The sequence below is a fragment of the Phaenicophaeus curvirostris genome, chromosome 9 (genome assembly GCF_032191515.1).
Source record: "Phaenicophaeus curvirostris isolate KB17595 chromosome 9, BPBGC_Pcur_1.0, whole genome shotgun sequence".
Taxonomy (NCBI): domain Eukaryota; kingdom Metazoa; phylum Chordata; class Aves; order Cuculiformes; family Cuculidae; genus Phaenicophaeus; species Phaenicophaeus curvirostris.
In genome coordinates, this window is record NC_091400.1 from 23,106,790 (window position 1) to 23,126,536 (window position 19,747).

At 47.1% G+C, this 19,747-nt stretch overlaps 1 protein-coding gene across 6 annotated transcripts in view; it reads left to right on the forward strand.

Annotated features, from left to right (window-relative positions):
* Nucleotides 1-2,495: 2,495 nt before the first annotated feature.
* The window catches only part of ZMIZ1 (zinc finger MIZ-type containing 1), a 365,816-nt gene continuing 348,564 nt past the window's right edge, over nucleotides 2,496-19,747 (forward strand). For 5 of the 6 annotated variants that reach the window (XM_069863879.1, XM_069863883.1, XM_069863882.1 and 2 more), the window contains exon 1: nucleotides 2,871-3,054. The gene's annotated coding sequence lies outside the window, so the exon portion shown is untranslated. Of the gene's footprint in view, nucleotides 2,537-2,870; nucleotides 3,055-19,747 lie in introns of those variants that run through there. The other variant, XM_069863880.1, reaches the window with a different exon arrangement.

Consider the following 19,747-nt stretch of genomic DNA (forward strand, 5'->3'; position numbering starts at 1 on the left):
GCCTCGGACAGCGTTCAGGTGGGGTCTCTCAAGAAGAGGAGGGGGAGAACGCCCTCCCTCGCCGCGCTGGCCCCGAGGCCCCGGTGCGGTTTCTGGGCTGTGAGGGCTCGCGGCTGCTCTCGCGGAGCCTCTCGCGCCGCGGGGGCCGGAGCGGCTCTAGGTACGGGGCGGGGTGGGGGGGGCGGCCGCGCGCCTTTAAGGGGGTTTGGCAGCGCCTCGCTCCCTGACGTCACGGCGGCCGCGCGGAGCCGCCGCGCTCGGGCTCCTCTTTGTTACTCGGCGCTTCCCGGCTGGCACCGCCGGCCGCCCGCAAAACGCGGAGCCGGAGCGGGCCGAGGGGATGCGCCGGCCCGGCCGCCCCCAAGGGCTCTGGGCGTGGGTGGCGGGGGCGGGAGGGGACGGGGCCGCTTCGGCGCCCTCGTTGGCTTGGGGGGAGCCGGGAGCGTGCTGCTGCGAGGGCTAGGGGCTGCCCCTCTCTTTTCCCGGTTCCCCCGGGCTGCAGCCCCTGCCTTTCCCGCCCCCCTTCCCCAAGGTCGCCCCCAGGACTCCTACCCCCTTCTTTCCCCCACCTCGCCTCCGGGAACGCTGCCCCTTGCCTCTCCCCTCCCCGCCCCTAGGGCTGCTGCCACTGACCACCCCCCACCCCCAGCAGCCGCAGCGCTACCGGGGCTCCACCCCCCTGCCGTCCCCGGGGCTCCCCCCCATCCCTCGAGCTGCCCCTCCCCCCCCAGCCGGTCCCGGGACTGCCCCCCAATCCCTCGAGCTGCCCCCTCGGGCGGTCCCGGGACTGCCCCCCAATCCCCCGAGCCGCCCCCCTCCATCTCCCGAGCTACCCCCCCCCACCCCCGGCGGTCCTGGGGTGGGCTTCGCTGCCGCTCCGCCTCCTCGCTCGGGGCGGTGCTGCCCCAGGGTCCCCTCCCGCCCCCCACCCCGAGGTGAGGAGGGGCTGCGGCTGGAGCAGAGCGGAGGCGCTGGGGAAGCCACGAAGGCGTCAGTTCGGGGGGCGGGGGACGCTGCCCCGGGAGCCGGGGGCGGGGGCGTGAGCCGCCCCGTGCGAATCGGGCCGTAAATCTGCGATGGGGGGAGCGCTCGGGGTTACCGATCGTAACTACGAGCGTTTAAAAAAAAAAAAAAAAAACGGGAAGGGGAAAAGAAAAAAAAAAAAGAAAACCCTCCCCACACTTCCCAAGCAATCCCGCATCCCTTTAAAGTCCAGCTCTTTCTCCTCCTCCTCCAAGAAGCCAATGCGAGCGGCGAGGAGCAGCGCAGTGCTGTTTAAATTGCTTATCTTAATTGCATAATCTAACAAGCCCCGTTGGAGCGGGGATGAATATATTAGGCTTATTAACAACTCATCATAAAATATTGATTGTCCTGGAAGTGTTTTATCAAGGGGAAGAGAAGTCGAGGGAGTTGTTTTTTAGCAGATTGGTGCTCGTCAGACAAGGATGGTTTCTTGTTATTTTCTCCCCTGGAAATCGGGCTGGATTTCCTGCAGGAGAAAAAAAAAAAAAAGCAAAACCCCACGCCCTATTGTTAGAGGTGGGGAGGGGTGTCTGCGTGTCCCCTCTGTTCCCTCCAGCAGGCGGGGCCGCCTCTCTATCCCGGCTGGCGAGTAGGGATCCCCGGGAGGACACCCCCCTCCTCTTTGGGTGGTAGGAGGTGCGGGTGGGGGACCCCCGGGAGGACCTCGCTCCTCTCTGGGGGGTGGGAACTGCAGGTGGGGACCCCCGGGAGGACCTCGCTCCTCTCTGGGAGGTGGGAACTGCAGGTGGGGACCCCCGGGAGGACCTCGCTCCTCCTTGGGTGGTGAGAGCTACGAGTGGGGGACCCCCAGGAGGACCCCGCTCCTCCTTGGGTGGTGAGAGCTGCAGGTGGGGACATCCCAGGAGGACCCTACTTCTCGGGTGATGGGAGGTGCGGGTGGGAGACCCTCGGGAGGACCCTGCTCCTCCTTGGGTGATGGGGGAGGTACGAGTGGGGACCCCCGGGAGGATCCCGCTCCTCCTTCGGTGGTGAGAGCTGCGGGTGGGGCCATCCCAGGAGGACCCTGCTTCTCCTTGGGTGGTGGGAGCTATGGGAAGGGACCCCCGGGAGGACCTCGCTTCTCCCCGGGTGGTGGCAGCCCCCAGGGTGGCGATAATGGGGGTGTTTGAAGTGAAATACAGGGAGCAGCGGCAGCTGGATGATCTTCAAGGTTCCTTCGAAGCCAAAGCATTCTCTGTTCCCGTGCGATTCCCCCGTAGTTCCTCTCATTCCCTGTTAAAAAAAAAAAAAGAAAAACACACACCAAAAAATCCAAACAAACGTTAAAAAACAAAAACAAAATTCCCCCGTGCAGACGACACAGACGGAAGCACCGCATGGTTCAGAGTCTGGCGGGTCCTGGGTGGTTTTCCCCTCTTTAATAACACAAAAATACCGAAGGGAGGATAGAGAACTCTCGTCCTGCTTTCGGTTTCCAGAGTGGAAGGTTTTCCGAGCGCCTGGCATTCAGGAAGACTCAAAACGCGAATCCCCGCCTTAAAAATACACTGTAAGACAATATTTGCGTTTTAAGTCGCATCTGAGGGGTTTTAACTTTGTGTGATTTCGGGGGCTGGGTGCGGGGGGGAGAGGGGAAAAGAGAGGGCGAAGGAGAAGCACATCCCTGTAGGAGGCAGCTCCCTTTCAGATAGGAATCTGGGACAGATTTTGCCAGCAGCCACAAGCATGGCCCTTTGGTAATAGAATAGCCAATGTAATTTGACACTTCAACTTGCTGTGCTCTCTGCTAGTTGATTCACTTACTCACCCACTAACATTGAGCTCCTTTTCACTGTCTGTGGGCAAGGGGAAAAAAAAGGAGGGGGGGAAGAGAGAGAGAGAGAGAGAGAAAGAAAGAAAAAAAAAGAAAAGCGAGGGTGGGGGAGAAGGAAGAGAAGGGGGGAGAAGAAAACAATTTATGTATTTAAAAAATAAGCGACTACAGCTGCAAGCCAGTCGGGGAGAGAGGATTTTGCCTGCTTTCTTCCTTGTTATTTGGCTGCTGCGAGGCTGCGTTGCGATCCCTAGGTAAGTTTTCGCGTCTATTTGCGCTCGCAGGGCAGGGGCTGCGCCTCGGCGGAGCAGAAACAATGGAGCGGCCACGCCGGGGGGAGAGGTGTGCGGGGAAAAAATAAAAAACCAAGAAGGCATATTTATTCTGCGAGGGGAGAAAAACGTACGGAGACCTCTTAAAGGGGGAGGGCGGCGGGGAGGCGGCTCTAGCCGCGAAATGCCCTTCGCGGGGGAGACCCGGGACCCGGAGCGGCTGCGAAAGCACAAAGAGGGGCGGCAGGGGCCGGGGTGAAGGCGCTCGGGGCGAGCGGCGCCTCCTCGGGATTCGGGGGACCTTGCGCTTGGTTTGTTTTTTTTTGGTTTGTGTTTTGGTTTTTTTTTTTTCCCCTTTTCCAGGCTCCAGGAAGCTTTGCCTGGGTGTAAATTCCTCGTGTCTGGGTTTCGAGAGGCAGTTGGGACCGGGGCCTCTCCGGCCAGGCAGGAGGAAGGCTCCCCCCCCGCCTTTCCCTTCTCTCTCTATCCCCTCCTCCTCCCCCCCCCGGTGCATCTGTCCAGGAAGCCGGAGGGGAGGGGGCCCTTTGTGCGAGGGGGAAGCTCTTCCAGGGGAGAGGGGGGAATGGCAGTCAGTTAAAAGACACTTCAGGAATGTAAACATAAAAATAGGAGCCATCCAGCCACGCTTTTACCGCCCCCCCCTCCCCCCCGTGCCGCCCGGGATGGCTCCTAGCGGGAAGGAGTAAAGCAGCCTAAAAGCAAGGGGGGACGGAGTTGTTGCAGTAATCGGGCTCTTTTTTTTTGGGGGGGGGGGGGGTGTAAAACTTTGTTTTGCACGTGTGAAGTTTAATTTCGGTGCCGGCTCGGGGGGCAGAGCGATGGGGTGTGCTGCCCCCTCCATCCCGTGTTTTTGGGAGGGGGAGAGGGGCAGACAGGGACCCCCCGCTTCTCATGGGAGCGTTTATGTTGGAAAAGACCTCCGAGAACATCCAGTCCAGCCGGGGTCCTGCCCCGGGGCTGCGCGAGTGGGGACCGATTGCGGCGGGTTTGTGGAGGGGGAGCGAGCTCCGGTTGCGTGTATTTTTGTGCTTCGGTTAATAACCTGCAAACGGCTTAATGGCTCTGGAGTGCCAGAGGAATTGGTTTTTCTGCATTTACTTCAGCAGGCCTGAGCAGGAGCTACTGTTCCGGCTGCTTCTTTCAGTGCATTGACATGGGAGAAGAGGATTTAACTTGGCAGCCTGAACAAATGCTCTATCAAAGGTTTCCTAAGAGACAGGAGGAGAGCGGGGGAGATGAATGATCTGGGATAGTTTTGGGGTGCTACCTATGCAAGTGTTCTTTTAAATATGAAATGGCCATTTAGGGCTCTGAATAAAACCCTGAGCATCAGAAAAGCAGTAGGCTTATGAAATTTAAAAGGGCAAAAGCCCATTAATGCTGTGGCGAAGCTTTGGCTCCCAGCTCTGGTTGAGTAGTTCCAACTGCCTTGAAGTGCCAGAGCTTTTAAGGAATCTTGAGCAGCAGCTTCTCTCCTGCTGCAAGATGGACCTTGGCCTTGTGCGCCGGGAGGTTAATGGTGCAGCCTCTCCTTCCTGGCCGGGGAGCCAAGGCGTGAGGGCACCGGGGAGCGAAGGACTTCAGGGAGCAAAGGCATCAGGGCACCGGGGATAAGCAGGAGGTGAAGCAAAACTAGGAGGGAGAGGGGATGCAAAAGAGCAAAGCCCGCGCTGGGATGTACGGCTGTAACCTCTTACTGGTGGGAACCAGTCGTGATGCTGGGGCGCTTACATGGTATGGTGGCACAACTCGTAACTCAGTAGTGCTAGCAGCAGCAGGAAAGTTTCACGGAGGAAAATAACAAAACTAAATAGTGCTGATGGTCTTTGGGAGAAGGATCCCTCCAACAACCACAGTTGGTGTCGAAACCTCCACTTCCTCCTCTCGGCTTGGGGAAACGCACTGTGGCATCAATCTTCTCTTGGCGGGGCCTGGTGCAGGTCTCTGAATGCCAGAAGACTTGCTCTGACCTTTTTCTGCTCAAGTTGAGGATGTTGAAACACCAGTCACCAGACAAAAGAGACATTGAAAGCCAGATCTGCAATGGAACACGTGTGACTTTGAGGCTAGTTGAGCGCATTTGGGGACTGTTTTCCTCAGAGTTTGAGGTTGGGGGGAGGAGAAAGAAAAGGCCGTTTATCTTCAAAGTGAGCCTATGGAAAACATGACTTGAAATCCTCTAAATATCCTACAGTTGGGGACCTTTCTTCTTATTATCTCTATTTTTCAAATGTCTTCTTAAAATGTCTTGATTCTTACCTTATAACTTGTGTATCTATAATTGCAAAATTACAAGAATATTTTTCTCTATGAGTGCGACCAAACATTTTGCAGAATCTCCCACATTTAAAAAAAAAAAGCTTTCAAAAAAAGAAAAAAGTGCCTATAGGATTACATTTTAAAACAATGAAAAACTTCCTGGGATTTAATTGATAGATTGATTTTTATCTGGTCTAGATAACTGTACCTTAGAAGGTGGCTGATTGAAAGATTATTCTGTAAATTGTAATTAAAATTTGCTTTGGGCTCTCAGAATTTAAAAAGAACACCCTTGGGACCAGTCGATATAGGTATCTAACCTGCCAGTGATATTCACGTCAAAGTGGACAGATGCTTTTATTGTTTGTATTGTTTATGGTCCACAATACCTTAAATAAACGTTGATCATGATTAGAAACAATAATTGAGTCTGTGGCAAAGGATCAATGGAAACTTTGTTTCAAGAAAGAAGTCAGTTGCTGTGTGTATACATACAGAGAGCGTTTTGTGCTGTCTGAGATGAAATAGAACTGTGAGCTTAATGCAGTGTACAATTCTATTTTTAGTGTATTTTAAGAAACCCACAGCAGAGAATACATCAGTTTCTGCATCATCTGAAAGATTTGTCCTCATCAACAGTGGTTATGAGGGGTGGAAGGGAGAGGAGACTTTGTAGTGCGTTTCCATTCATAACTTTTCTTGGCAGTTACTTGCCCTTTACCCCAAATCTCTTCCACTTTTATAGACTCCAAAGGTTTTGTGTTGACTAACACCCAGCCCCCCACCCCCAAAAAAAACCCAGCCCACCCCCTGCACCAACAAACCCTCATGGATGGCAGTTGCATCACTGATACTATAGTTAGAGACAAAGTTGGCTGGTTTTTAGCAGTTTGATGTTTGTACTAGCAGCCTGGAAAGCCTGGTTTCTCTCCTGAAAAGGAAGAAAAATAGATCCCAGAAAGGAAACAAAGTTGGAATTCCTTTTGCCTTCTGCAGTGTTGTTGATAAGCTTCAGGATAATGGGGATCCAGCCTTTTTCCAGTTGCAGGGAAGATAATGTGACTATGAGAGATGGATGCGGTGGCTGGCCAGGAGCTGATGGTGCCTCCCGTGCTGCTGTAACAACGTGGGTGATCAAATGCTGCGAAGGGAGGGAACTGGGATTGTTATGGCTTTACCTGGGAAGCCTGTTTCTCATAAATAAGTAGGGCTGCAGTTAATGCCTGCGGTAACAAATTTGACCACTGTGCAATTGGCTGATTTGTTCACTCCTAGTTAGGCCAATTTTTGTGAAATCCTATCCTGTATTACAGCAAAGTGGTGAGAATATTGCTGAAGAGTTGAGAATTGATTTGTGCTTGTTCTTGTCAACTGAATTTTGGGGGCTGAAGAACACAAATCCTCTTTATCTGCTTAGATGTGTTTTATGGGAAAGCACAGGGAACAGTGCATCAGTACAGACCACCATGGATGGGTACTGATCTACCTCCTACTCAGGTAGTTATGTTCTCCTTTTCCTGAATTTAGGTCCATGTAAGTTTTCCTACTGATGATAAGTTGAGGCTGTTAGTGGCACTAGAAACATTTTCTGCTTTAAAATTGTATCTTAAACCGCAAAGGTTTGTAAACTGAAGTGTTGCATTGTCATATTTTTTTTCTCCACTTCTTTTTCTGAAAGCAAAAACTTCTTATGTAGCTGCCCTCAAATATCCTTATTTCCATTGGCTTTCACATGATCATTAGCATTCCACTTAGTTAACGTTAGAATAGTTGAAAGGTGGTATAGGCTGCAAGAGAAATGTCCAGGCGATGGGTTGTAATGGATGTCCACAGCTCGACTGTTGGAGGCAGTAGTGTATTATGAGAGTAGGAGATGGTCTTACGCTTGTTAAGTGTTATTTTTGGTTCCAGTAGTTAAAGATACTTTGAAGTTCACGTTGTAACTAAAGGTGAGGTTTAGTGGCTTCAGTATAGCACCTTTACCCTTTGCTTTATGGAGCAGGGCGAATTTGTATGTGTATTATGTATCTAGCAGAAAAAGTAAAGTTGCTCTTAGGCAGACAAAATCACTTTCCATCTAATATCTCTTGTAAGCGTCAACAGAAATTAACTAACTCCACAGGGCATGACTCGTTTTTAAAAGAACCTGCCCTTCTGAAGGCCCACATTGGTGATATTTGATCTAGGCCACCTATAGGTTCCTTCTGTTGCTTGTAGTTTTTAGACCTGTAGGAGGGGATAGAAGTAGTAATTTGTACCTTTGTGTTGAGTCCTGGAACAGGCAAACACAGTCCCTCCTAACAGGGAAGGGGTGATGTTGGATGCTTTTTTAAAAATAAAGTTTAGGATCTAATGAAATATCCAAGCTCAAAAAAGAGATTTCTGTCCTTTTCATAGATAATCCAATAAATTGGGCTGTTTTGTATTTGTGTAGTGTATTATTGAGGTAGTCACGTCCAAGCTATCATGTTAACATTCCATTAAGATAAATGTGGGAAGCGTATCCCTTGGTTGGTAATCCAGCATTTGTTTTGACTCTACAGAGCAGCTCTGAATTGATTCCCAAAGTGAGGTGGGGAAGGCTGTTGGCTCAACGTGGAGGGAGACGGAGGAAAAGAGATTGCTCAAAACCCATTAATATGCATGCTGCTACAGACCTGTGGAAAATGTCATAGCACTGTGGATTTGGATTGTGCCTGCTGCTCATTGTTTGATATTTAATAGTTTGGGGTTTTTTTTGTTGTTCCCTGAATTAATGTCAGAGGGTGGTGGAGAGCAGATGTATAAAACTAATGTCTTTGTGCTGAGGCATCCTTCTCCAGCCCTACGAAACATCCCTAAGTGATCCTCTGGCTGCCTGATCCTTAGGTAGTGTGATTATCCTCTCCCTGTAGAGCCATATTCAGTTTCTCGGTAGTCAATGTTGGCTGCAAGTGCCAAGAGACTTTGGTTGCTGTGTGTATTTTTATTGTCAGAGAAAAGCAATACTGACTTCAGAAATAGGGAAAAACTTTAATCTCATGTGTATGTGTTGTCAAAGATAGCGTGAGAATGGAAGCCACAGACTTTGTGCATCTGATAGCATCATGCAAAACAAGCATGGGAGTTGTCTGTCATCTTCATTTGGTAGTCTTCAAATCTTTCTTGTTCTAATGTTCTAAACTCTGTGTCCAGTAGCTGGTAGGCTCTTCTGGTGACTTATTTTAGAAGTCAGTCTGTTGAGGGCAGCATAAACTGGAGATTACTACTGGTCTATCTAATGTACAAATGCGGATAAACTCTGCCCTGCTCATCTTGTAGCTCTTTGTACCTATAAAAGATTATTTGTGGTCTTTGCTGATTAGGCTCAAACATACATGCTTGAGAAGTGGGAGGAAAAGAAATACGTTGACAAGTTTGTGTTGTCTTTAGATTTCTTTTAATGTATTATTCCTTTGAGACTGCAGAGCTGCAGTGACTGACCAGCTGGCAAAGTGAATGGTATCGGTCACTTGGAGATTTCTAGATAGTCTCATAACTAATCAGAAGAGTTTATTTATTGGGCCTGCAGTGACATAAGATATATGACAGAATAGTAGGGCCTTCAATTGGCCATTTAGTAGCAAAAAAAGTTCCCTTGATGAATATCTGCCTGCTTCTTGGCTGTATTCCTGATTCCATCTGAGAACAGCAAAGCCTTTTAGGCTACCCTGAAATACACACCTCCTGCATCTCCATCAGTAAATTCTGAAGTGCAGGATTCCTTTCCTCTCTTGTTTTTGAAAATCTGTTTCAAAACCAGATGAATTTATTGAGTATGGGCTCAGTGTGGGATGGGAGCATCAGTGCAGGGCAATGCTGAGTCTGACTTACTGCTGGGCACTTGGCATGTGAGAATTTGGAATTGGACTTACCTGGAGATCACCTGGTCTCATGCTGATACTTGGAGGGAGAAGGTGTTCCCTAATCTGGTCATGATTTTGAACTCGCCAAACGCAGAAATCATCTTAAGCTTGGAAGGCTTCATAAAACTTTGCTTCGCCGTGTCATTGAAGCTCAACCCCATTCCTTACGGTATCCTCTGTCCAACACCCAGCTGGCAGATATTTATTCATCCTTCAACTCAAAGGCTACCGTGTGCCTTTCGGTATTTTAGAGGTACGAGAGTGTGACGGGGTGGGGGTAACCCACCGCAGAAGAGTTGAATGACAGTGAGGAAAGGCTTATGCCTGCAGTTGCAGGACTGCCACCCTTCCAACTACAGCCTCTTTCTCAAGGAAGCAAGAGAAGCTCTTGCAGGTGCCCTCCTGCTTCCCCAGTGGCTCTTTTGAGCGGTATGTCTGTTCATGCAGCCAGAAGCCCCGTAGATGGTTTGAAAAGAAGAAATACCTTACATATCATTGCTTTAACATAAACCTTAGTATTCCTTAGCATTCCATGTATCTCTGAGATTTTGGCTGTTGTACATTACAAAAAAAAAATCCTTATTAATCAGAAAATTTTCTTAGAAAATAGTTGTACTTAAAATATATTGCAGAAATACAGTTGCTGCAGTTAGAAAACAAGCACTGTCACTTTTTCATTTTAAAAAAGTAAGATACTCATAGGTCAAGGGAAGACCCATTTAGTCATCTCACTACTCCCCCATTTCCTCCCCTGCCAAAAAAAGAAAGGCAAGAGAAAAGGTTTAAAAAGTGGTTTCAGGGACTCTGTTGACATTGAATTCTCGGAAGAGCAGTTTGTTTATATGTCTGTCTATATATGAAAGAGCGAAGGGTTTATTATCCCTCAGGTTTGCAGGGGGAAAGAAGAATGATGTGGTTGTCAGGCAGTCCACCCAATCTCTTGGTGTCCTTCTTGTAAATTCTGTGTTTGTTTAATGCTTATAACCCTTTCCCAGCAGCGGGATCACAGAAGTTAACTTGTTTACAGCTGGCATACAGCTTATGTTGGCCTCCCTCACAGCAACCCCGTGTTTTCCCCAAGCCATTTCAAAGAAACCTTTTCTTTCCTCCGCTTAGCACAGGTTGATGCACTTTACATTGGATTAAACAATTTCTTTTTAAAATACTGGAATGCTCGTTCAAAAAAGACTCCTGCCAGTGAGCTGTTGTCCTGCAGATGCTCTTGGGATCCCAACTACCTGCATGTTTGGTTTGCTATTCCTTGGTGCTTTACAAAACCATGAAGTCCCACCTTGCCACGGAGATGCAGGTTCTCTCCCTGTTTCACAGAATATCAAGACACTGAGTTGCAGTTGAGTACTTATGTGAAAATGCAGGTAGCAATAGAAGGCAGACTCAACGTGCGGTGAATTCATAAGGCTGTTTATTAACTAGTAGTGTACTTCATACCGTTTGCAGACCTTTCTGACTGCTAAGAGATCTACTCTGATAGGTCTCGCCTGTTGAGACTTAAAACAGCTATCTGACTTTCTTCAAGAAGTTTGGTTTGGGAGCTATACTTCCATCTTTTCCTGTCCTTCTTAAGTATGAGAGTTCTTCCCAGATTTCTGTCACTGTTTTAAGAAATACTGGGTTGCAGTCCAGCTGGAGTTTGATATCATGACATGTGGGAGCCTATTGGCTTTCCAGCTGAATGCGTAGCTTTGAGTTTTGGCACTGTAGAACTCTTGACATCTCGCGTGTTAAAATCATAACAGTGTTATGTAAGGAGAAGTTATTTTGGGTCATGAGCCTTCTAAAACTTGGTTAAAGCATCCTTATGAGTTAAAAAGTTTGGGCTTGTGTCCTCTTCACACAGCTTTTTGGTGGTGTAAGCGTATGGGTGGTGTGTCCTTCCCCAGTCACCTGCTCTTGCCTTTGCTCAGGCTGCAATGCAGGCTTTGAATCTGCCTCTGCCACAGTAGTTCATCCCCTTGGGGGGAAGGCTCAGCCTTGCTTGGCACTGGCTTTCCCCTCCTTGCTGCTTTGGGGTGGGATTGGATTGAGAAGCTGGGATCTCTGTGACCCAGCTGCTCCAGGCTCCGTGACGGCACCTGTGGCAGGACAGGGGTTGTGTGGGAAGGTGGATACCCAGAAGGGCTTCAAAACCCAGATAAACCAAGTCCGAGCTTTTCAGCATGCACCTGCTTGTTTATGTGTAACTCAGGAGTCAGTTGGCCTTGTTACTCTTTACCAAAGGACAAGTAAAACTGTGACAGCAGCTGTTGGTGACCAGCAAGTTGGCATAGTGCAGAACGAACCTGAAGAACCTTTGAGACGTTTGTTAAATAGCGAATGCTCTCAATAATCCTGGTGTTTAGCAAAGATCTAACTTGCACATGGAAGATGCCATACTTGGACTTGTCTGAGCCAAGTATGAGCCAAATGCTTCCTTTTGAGACCAAACCTTGCACACCAAGTGATCCTTGGGTATGAATTACAAATAAAGGGAAGACCATGCAGACGTTTTTTATGCTTCAGAATGAATTTGCAACAGGACACAAGATAAATGTTTTACAACAATAACATGAAATTGCCGTGTCCTGAGGCCTCTGCAGCGGGGAGTGCACTACCAGGAGCAGTACAAATTGAGAAGAACAGAAAGGTCTCCCCAAGGTATGTTGACGAGGTGGTGCTCTGCTCTGCACAGGCTTGGGTGAAGCAGTGAGTCTTTCCACAGAGGCTTTGCAAAGGACAGTGCTGCGGACAGTTAGCAGTTCAGACCCTTTTTGATGAACGTGGGTTCTGAAAATATTTGCAGTCATTTTTATTATACTTGTAATCAGTGCCTAGGTGGTGTGGGGTCTGCAGGGGCGTGGAGGAGAAGTCTGGAAGGTTCAGAGCTTGGGTTTGAGGAATTGGCTGGAGGGAAGCAGCTGGGCACTTTCACAGAATATCAAGGTTGTTTTGTGTCTAAATAGAAAAAATATGTGAAATTTAGGATTGCTCTGTTGAAATTTCTTTTGTTAACTAATTAATACATTGAACATCCATTTTGAAGAGTTTAGCATGTTTCCTCTTGGCTAACACAGCATAACCACTCCCACAGAGCGGTGGCTGGTATCCTGGGTTTAGTGTGCTGCTTTATAACCTTTGGATATCCATCTCCAGTGCTACGCTTGGCTGTGATGGGTCCTCCCAGGCCCAGTGTGACACTGGGCTGGTACACCTAATGCAGCTCTTGTGTCTATTTGCCCTGTAGCTGGGAGCACTGGACATTTGCAGGTAAACATTGATGAGCTGAAATAAGGAGTGAAGTAGTTGATAGTCAGGCTGCTATTGTGCAGTGCCTGGCTCTGCCATAGTGACTAAGACAGCATGATGGTTTCCTTATTGGCCACCATCTGTCGGCTCTTAGCTGGCACTCAGCCTTTGCGAGCAGGGACCAGTGTGGTCCCTGCCCAGCACACAGTGCAGGGAGTCTTGAGTAGGGATAGAGGAGAGGATGATGCTTAGTAGGTTTTTGGTCACAGTTGCCTGATAGTGGTGTCATTAGGTTTGTTTAATCACTTTAAAATGTAAAAATTAAAAATTCTGAGACAGCATTTTCACTGTACCTTGAAAGGTTGTGTGTCCTAAATGCATGCATAAATTATTTATTTGGTGGTGAACTTATAGCAAAACCTTTTGGGAAAGAGTGTCTTGAACCAGTGCCTGTTTTTAGAATCGTAGTGTTTTGAAAATTTCCACAAAAATTCTGCTTCTGGCAGTTTTATGGTGTCACGTGATTGGAGGTTCAGATTTATACCTTTAGATTTGGTCACCTAAAAAACCAGTGTGTCAGTGTAGAGTCTTAGTCCTTTGTCAGACATTGCAGCTCAATGCCTGGTTCTCAACAGAAAAATGTAAATCAAAAAACTTGAAATGTTGCCAGCATCTTGTCCTAGCAACATCCCAATGTATTAAATCATAAAATGAAGAAGCATAATACATCTCTGCTGTCATATGAAAAATATACTTTTAAGTATATCTTTACTCTGTTCGTGCTCCTCATTGTTCATGAATTTGCTTCATTTCATTGTAGAAACTGGTAGCTGACTTTACTTGATAAACTAGTTATAGAAGAAACAGAAGCCTGGGGAGTCGAGCTCCCCTTTTCACTGTTACACTTGACTTCAGGATAACTCGTAGGAAGTGAAAGAAGAACTCACGTACACTAGCCTGGCTGCTTTGTTTAATAAGGATAAACTACCCAAAAGAAGCACTAAAGACGTAGGAATCCTCTGGCAGTTGATCTATTTGTGTTTTTAATGTAGAATATTTTTAGACTGAGATACAAAAATACATACTTTTGTACCCAAAGAGACTGTTGTTTCTATTTATTTAAAAACCCTGGATGGGAAACAAGACGTTAGACCTATTATAATGCAACCCAGTAATTAACATACGTTGGCCTGCCTTTGCCAAGGCTTTCCAATGAGTAATGCAAGTTGCACAAGGAGAGGAGTCAGGTTGTTTGTGAGGGAAGAACCATACATCCACGGTGAGTGATCACATCCTAAAGACATCAGCCAAGGAGAGGATGTGAATGTGTTTGAATCAAAGAGCAATTATAGTTTAAATGTTCTCTCAGCTGTCTTAGGTTTGGGGCGGGGTACTTGACCCCCTTGTTACCAGTGTTCTCTTGTCCAGTTTTAAGAAAAATGGTATGATGATGAAATGGATCTGTTACAGTGAGTCCAGAGGAGGCCATGGACATGATCCAAGGGCTGGAGCACATCCCACATCAGGACAAGCTGAGAGAGTTGGGGTTGTTCAGCCTAGAGAAGAAAAGGCTTCAGGGAGACCTTAGCGCAGCTTCCAGTACTGAAAGGGGTTACAGAAAAGCTGGGGAGGGGCTCTTGATCAGGGAGTGCAGGGACAGGATGAGGGAGGAGGGCTTTCAGCTGGAAGATGGGAGATTGAGGTGAGACATTAGGGAGAAATGTTTTCCTGTGAGGATGGTGAGGCACTGGCCCAGGCTACCCAGAGAAGTCATGGCTGCTGCATCCCTAGAGAAGTTGTTGAAGTCCAGGTTGGATGGGACTTTAAGCGGCTTCATCCAGTGGAAGGTGTCCCTGTCCACGTCAGGTGGTTTGGAAGTGGATGGGCTTTAAGGTCCCTTCCAAACCAAACGGTTCTATGACCTTCCTGTTTTTCGTTGTATGGACTTTTTGTGTGTTGTGGTTGTTGAGGAGATGGGTTTTGTTTGTGTTTTGTTTGTTTTTCAATTGTCCAGTTCCTGAGGGGCTGGAGTGAGGAATCTCAGGGATGCTTTCAACAGGAATGGATCCTCTGACTTTGAGGCATCTGTGCATTGCAGTCACACCAGGTGAGTGCCAGGTTGTTGGATCCGGCTTTTTCATTTGGATGACCTTTCAGAACAGTGAAGTGGATTGGCTTAATTAAACTGAAAATGTTTCCTCTATGATCAAAGCTAAACCATGTATTACATGTACTCGCTATGGACATACTTCCACCCAAACATGCACGTTCTGTGGTCACATGTATGAAGGGAGGCTGGGGGCAGAGTAAAAGCGGAGATAAAAAGTAGTTTAAAAAAAGTAAAAGCATATGGGAGTTCAGCTTTTGCATAGTGGATTTCTTTTTTCCTAATGAAATGCATATGACCAGTTCAGACCTATTATCCTAATAAATGTTATGGGAAGATAAATATACGATTTATGTATTTAAATGAGTGAAATGTATCCTCAGCATAGTTTGAAGGTCATATGTTCTTGGTCTCTCAAATGTGCTCCAATTAGTGTTCTATTTAAAAGCAGGATTTTTTTCCTTAGCCTGAAAGCAGTCTGTTGCACACCAACTAATTGCTTAACGTGGGCTCACAACTAGTGACTGCTCACTTCTCTGTGGTTCTCTCAGCATGACCCCATCATCTTAGTTGGAGTGACTGGAAGGTGGAGAGGCAATAGGATTAATCAATATCTTTATACATTGCAAGTATAAACTTCCAGACACCAGAGGTTCTTCAGTACTTTATCATGGCAGAGTAAAATGTGTCACTGCTTTTTCCTTTTAGTCGTGTGTTTAATTTGCAGTTTATATTTTGACACTATCTGTTCAGCTATAAATAAAGCTTGATTGTGACAGTGATGGCCTTCAGGCTACCTTGTGAGTAATTGTTAGTTTTGCCTTGAGTGCCATTTTCAAGCTGTGCAGTGTGGATGGTGTTGATGAAAAGAACTTACAATGGGTACAGTGGGTTTTGGTCCTTAAAGTACTGATTAGATTGTTTTAAGGTTGCCTTCATTACAATATTTGGGCACCAGAAGCCAGTACTATAGAATAATATAAAATAATAATAAACTTCATTTTTCTGTAAAATCTGCCTTTTGGGGTGTGTTTAGGGTTCATATTTTCAAGTTTCATCCTGAATCATGAGTACTAGAAACTCACTGAATAAACAGAGATGCTTTTATAATAGTTGACTTAAGGAGTTGGAGATTTAGCATACACATGAAAGTAGTATTAGGCTTTGCTCCAGGACTCTTTTCACTTTCTGTTGCACTTTCATGCCGTGTCCCATGCTGGTGCATCCGATTTGCACTTGGAGGCTGTGGACCCTCTTTTGAAGCAGGGTAGTGTAGTTGGTCATCACACTTGGTAACACTGCCTGTGTTTCAAATCATACAGCATCTTGTGGCTCCCCCAGAGGTTAGGTAAAGGACTACAGTGAGTCAGAACTTTTTGATTTGCTAATTCTTGATGTTTAGAAACTGTCTTTTAAGTGGAGTTGTTGAATGTAAAATCCCTTTCCCATTCCACTGCTATTGTTTATAAAATGGGCAGATTCAGCGGATTTTTAGGAGATGCTGGAAAACCTGGCTAGTCTAAGGGGAAAATAGCTGGCTGGGAAAATACATGTTGAGAAAGGTGTAGCTGGATTTACCACCTTGTTGACATTTTGGCTGTAGGAAGTGGAATTCCTGAATTTATGGCTATATATTTATTCTTTATTCAGATACCTGTCCAAATGCTTTGTGATTACTGAGTACTATTTTTAATCTTCATTTAGAAATCAGCAGGTGTTCACTGGACTGTCGGACATCCGTCCTTTTGAGGCATTTCTGAGTAAATGTTTCTGGCTATCGTAATGTCAGTTGGTCAGGTACCCGTTAATTGCTGCTCTCTATGCAGTTGTTCTAACATTTAAATACTGCCTGCAAGTAGGTTTGATTAAAATTACATCTCTAGGTGCACACTAAATACCTTTGATACTTTACCTACAAACAAGTGTAGGATGGTTGGTGAGAATGACAGCTGCAGGCAATAAATGAGGACCGTAATAGAAGTCTCAGTGCTGGGGAGAGCATCATAAATCATGAGGTGAGAGCAGTGTGTGTGCTGACAAATCGGTAAGCAGCTGCAAACAGCATTTTCCAGGTAAGAATTATTGCGCTCTCTCCTGATAACTGCTCAGAAACCACATCTTCCTTGTATGTGGGTGACTTCACCCCTGCACGGGCAGTCACGGTGGCGTGAGCTGTTGAGCTCTAGTATTTTCAGATGCTCAGAAGGCTGGAGCACCACTGCTGTGAGGACAGGCTGCAAGAACTGGGGTTGTGCAGCCTGGAGAAGAGAAGGCTTTGTGGAGACCTTAGAGCAGCCTCCAGTACTGAAAGGGGCTGGAGGAGAGCTAGGTAGGGGCTTTTTACAAGGGCCTGTAGTAATAGGACAAAGGGTAATGGCTTTAAATTGGAAGGGGGAAGATTGAGATTAAATGTTAGGAAGAAATTCTTCAGGATGAGCGTGGTGAGGCACTGGCACAGGTTGCCCAGGGAAGTGGTGGCTTCCCCATCCCTGGAGGTGTCCCTGCCCATGGCAGTGGGATTGGAAGAGGATGGGCTTTAAGGTCCCTTTCAACCCAAACCATTCTAGGATTCTGTTGTTTTGACTGAGAATGGTAGTGTTTTGCATGATGTAAGCTACATATCATATGCTGGACCTTGGTTTTCATCCTAGGTGTATTCAAGTATGAATCTTTCTGGGAGGAAAATCCCCATGTTTCTTGTGGCTGACAGGTTATTTAATTTCCTAGAGACTTTGGAGAAGTGGTCTTAGTAGGTGGAGAGAAGGGGATGTATTTGACTGGTTTTAAACCAGCTTGCTCTGTCGTCCCTTGCTGGTGGGAGCTGGGAGGAGGTACATATGCTTCTCTAAGTTCAAAAAAAAAATGCTGGAATGATGCTGGTTAAATAAAGGAGATAACAGTCTAGTCACCCAGAAAACAAACTTACTCTTCTACTGTGAGAGAAATGAAAACTATTTTAATGAAATAATGATGGGAAACAGATGGCAAAGAGCTAGCAACTGAAATATTTCTTGAACACTAAAAAATAAGTGTCAAACACATGTCCCATATTGTAATTATAGCTAAAAGCATAAAAAGAGAGAATGTGCTTTAAAATATTGAAGTCTTTTTATATATAATTCAACATTAATCTCTTGGGTTTTGGTTAATTTAATTTAATCTTGATAAATTAATGGTTTAGAAGTTTTGGCAACGAGAAGTTACTGCCACTTTCCCTGGGCTAGCGAGTGCGTGACTGATGCCACCTTCCAGAAAGGAACTGCTGTTGGCAGGCATTCATAGCTTTAATAGGTGAGCTTGGAAGGATACCTGTTTGGATTCACGTGCTCTTAGTTTGTTCCTGATGGGAGAAAAGTTGCTAAGGGAGGTGAGCTGGTGATAATGGCAGTGTGGGTAGCTCCAGCTGCAGGAAGCTGGTGGCTGGCAGAGGTGTGAGGCTCCATGTGGTTCTCCGCCTTGGGGTGCACACAGGTTCCTAATACAGTAGTCTGGAATACACCAGGGCCCCTAACGTCACTGCTACTGCTTCTGCTACTGTAGATGTGACGGTGGTGAAGTGTCCCTGGCAGTGGTGTCTTGTCCTCAGCATGAAAACTGTGCTGGAGTATCTACAAGGAGTTGAGGTGATGCTTTATATTTTGCTATACTGTCCTTATGGTTAGACTGCTGTTGTCTTCCTCTGGTACTTTAAACTGTTTATTTAAATCATACAGATCGTGCAGGGCTTCATGGTGTCCCTGGCATGGCCCTTTTCTCTATCCCCTCTACTGCCAGGAGCAGCAGAGGGAAGATGTGTGGTTGCACCAGGTCCCATCTGTGCTGCTTGTCTCGTTGGAAGATAGTGAAGTTCTGTGTTTTGTTAATGGTGCTGGCCATGCCACCCGCGCAGGGTTGATGGGCATCAGGAAAGGTGGTGACAGGGTAGCAAGGGGCCATCGCTACACCAGGGTTTGTGGCTTGAGTATGGGGTAGCATCTCTCATCGTTTTCCTGTTTGCTTCTCCTGGCCTGGAATAAACTGTAGTATTAATACTGTGGGACCTGTACTGTGATGCCCAGCATAAACATGCCAGTCTGTGAGAAAGATGGACAATCCCTGTTTGCATCCTTACGCTGTGGTTTTGCCCTGTCAGAATGACTTAAGCCTTTCAGTTCCCGCTTGCATGTTATTCCCACCCTTATGCTGTGTTAGTGTCAATGTTTGCGCAGGTGCACAATGAATCAGACTGCTGAACTGATGATGATGAAAACAAAAAACCCTTTTGTACTTCTGTATAGGTTTTTCCTTCTCAGCCCCAGCCCCTTGGATCAGTTCCCCCGTCTGCTTCCCCGTGTGGCTGCACAAGTTGCCATGCAAGTGGCACGTGGGCATCAGCCCGAAGGCTAGGAAGCTGAGCTGCGTGGAGGTGGGAAAGAGTGCTTTAACTGGCACTCCCACCTAGGAAAGTCAGATGGATCCACAGCCTCATAATTAGCAGAAAATAATAAACCTAGCTCATAAATAGGTTGGATCAATTAAAACCACAATATTTTGATTTGCGTAAACTTATTTTCTTATTAGCACCAGAGCGTCTGCTGGGGACAGGCAGATTCTCACTGAATCAAAACACAAATTGCAGGTAACCTTCCCTACATCAGGCACCACTTATTAGTACAGCCCCTGGAACTAGTCAGGAGTCCTGAAAACAAGAACTTTGCAGGACTGTGCCTGTACCTGGCTCCAAATGGTTCCTGCCTGAAGCCCTTCATCATGTGTGTGTGCCTGGGAGGCTGGAGGCCTCTTGCATCTCCAGTGACGTGACCTGGAGAAGTGAAGCGATGCTAGAAACCATCAGTCTCCAGCTGTATTATGGGTCTGCAGTTGAGGGGACTGGGGTAGCTTGGCAAGGCCAGGGCTACCCATGGCGGAGAGGAGTCCTGCAGCAGCTTTGTGCCTCCCCATGCTGAGCTAGGTAGTGTGGGAGCATCCCTATTTTGGTGCTGCCCTGTGCTCTCCTGGGGTTGTGATGGGTAGCTTGGGGTTGCTGGAGAACCTGAACCTTTTAAAATTCCTGCAAGGTAGGAGGTAGTGTGCGAGCTGGTGCTGAAACGAGCTGTGGAACATCCTGCTGGTTAGTTTCTCCAGTTCAGGCTGAGTAAGTGCCCCTGAACTCTTAGGAATG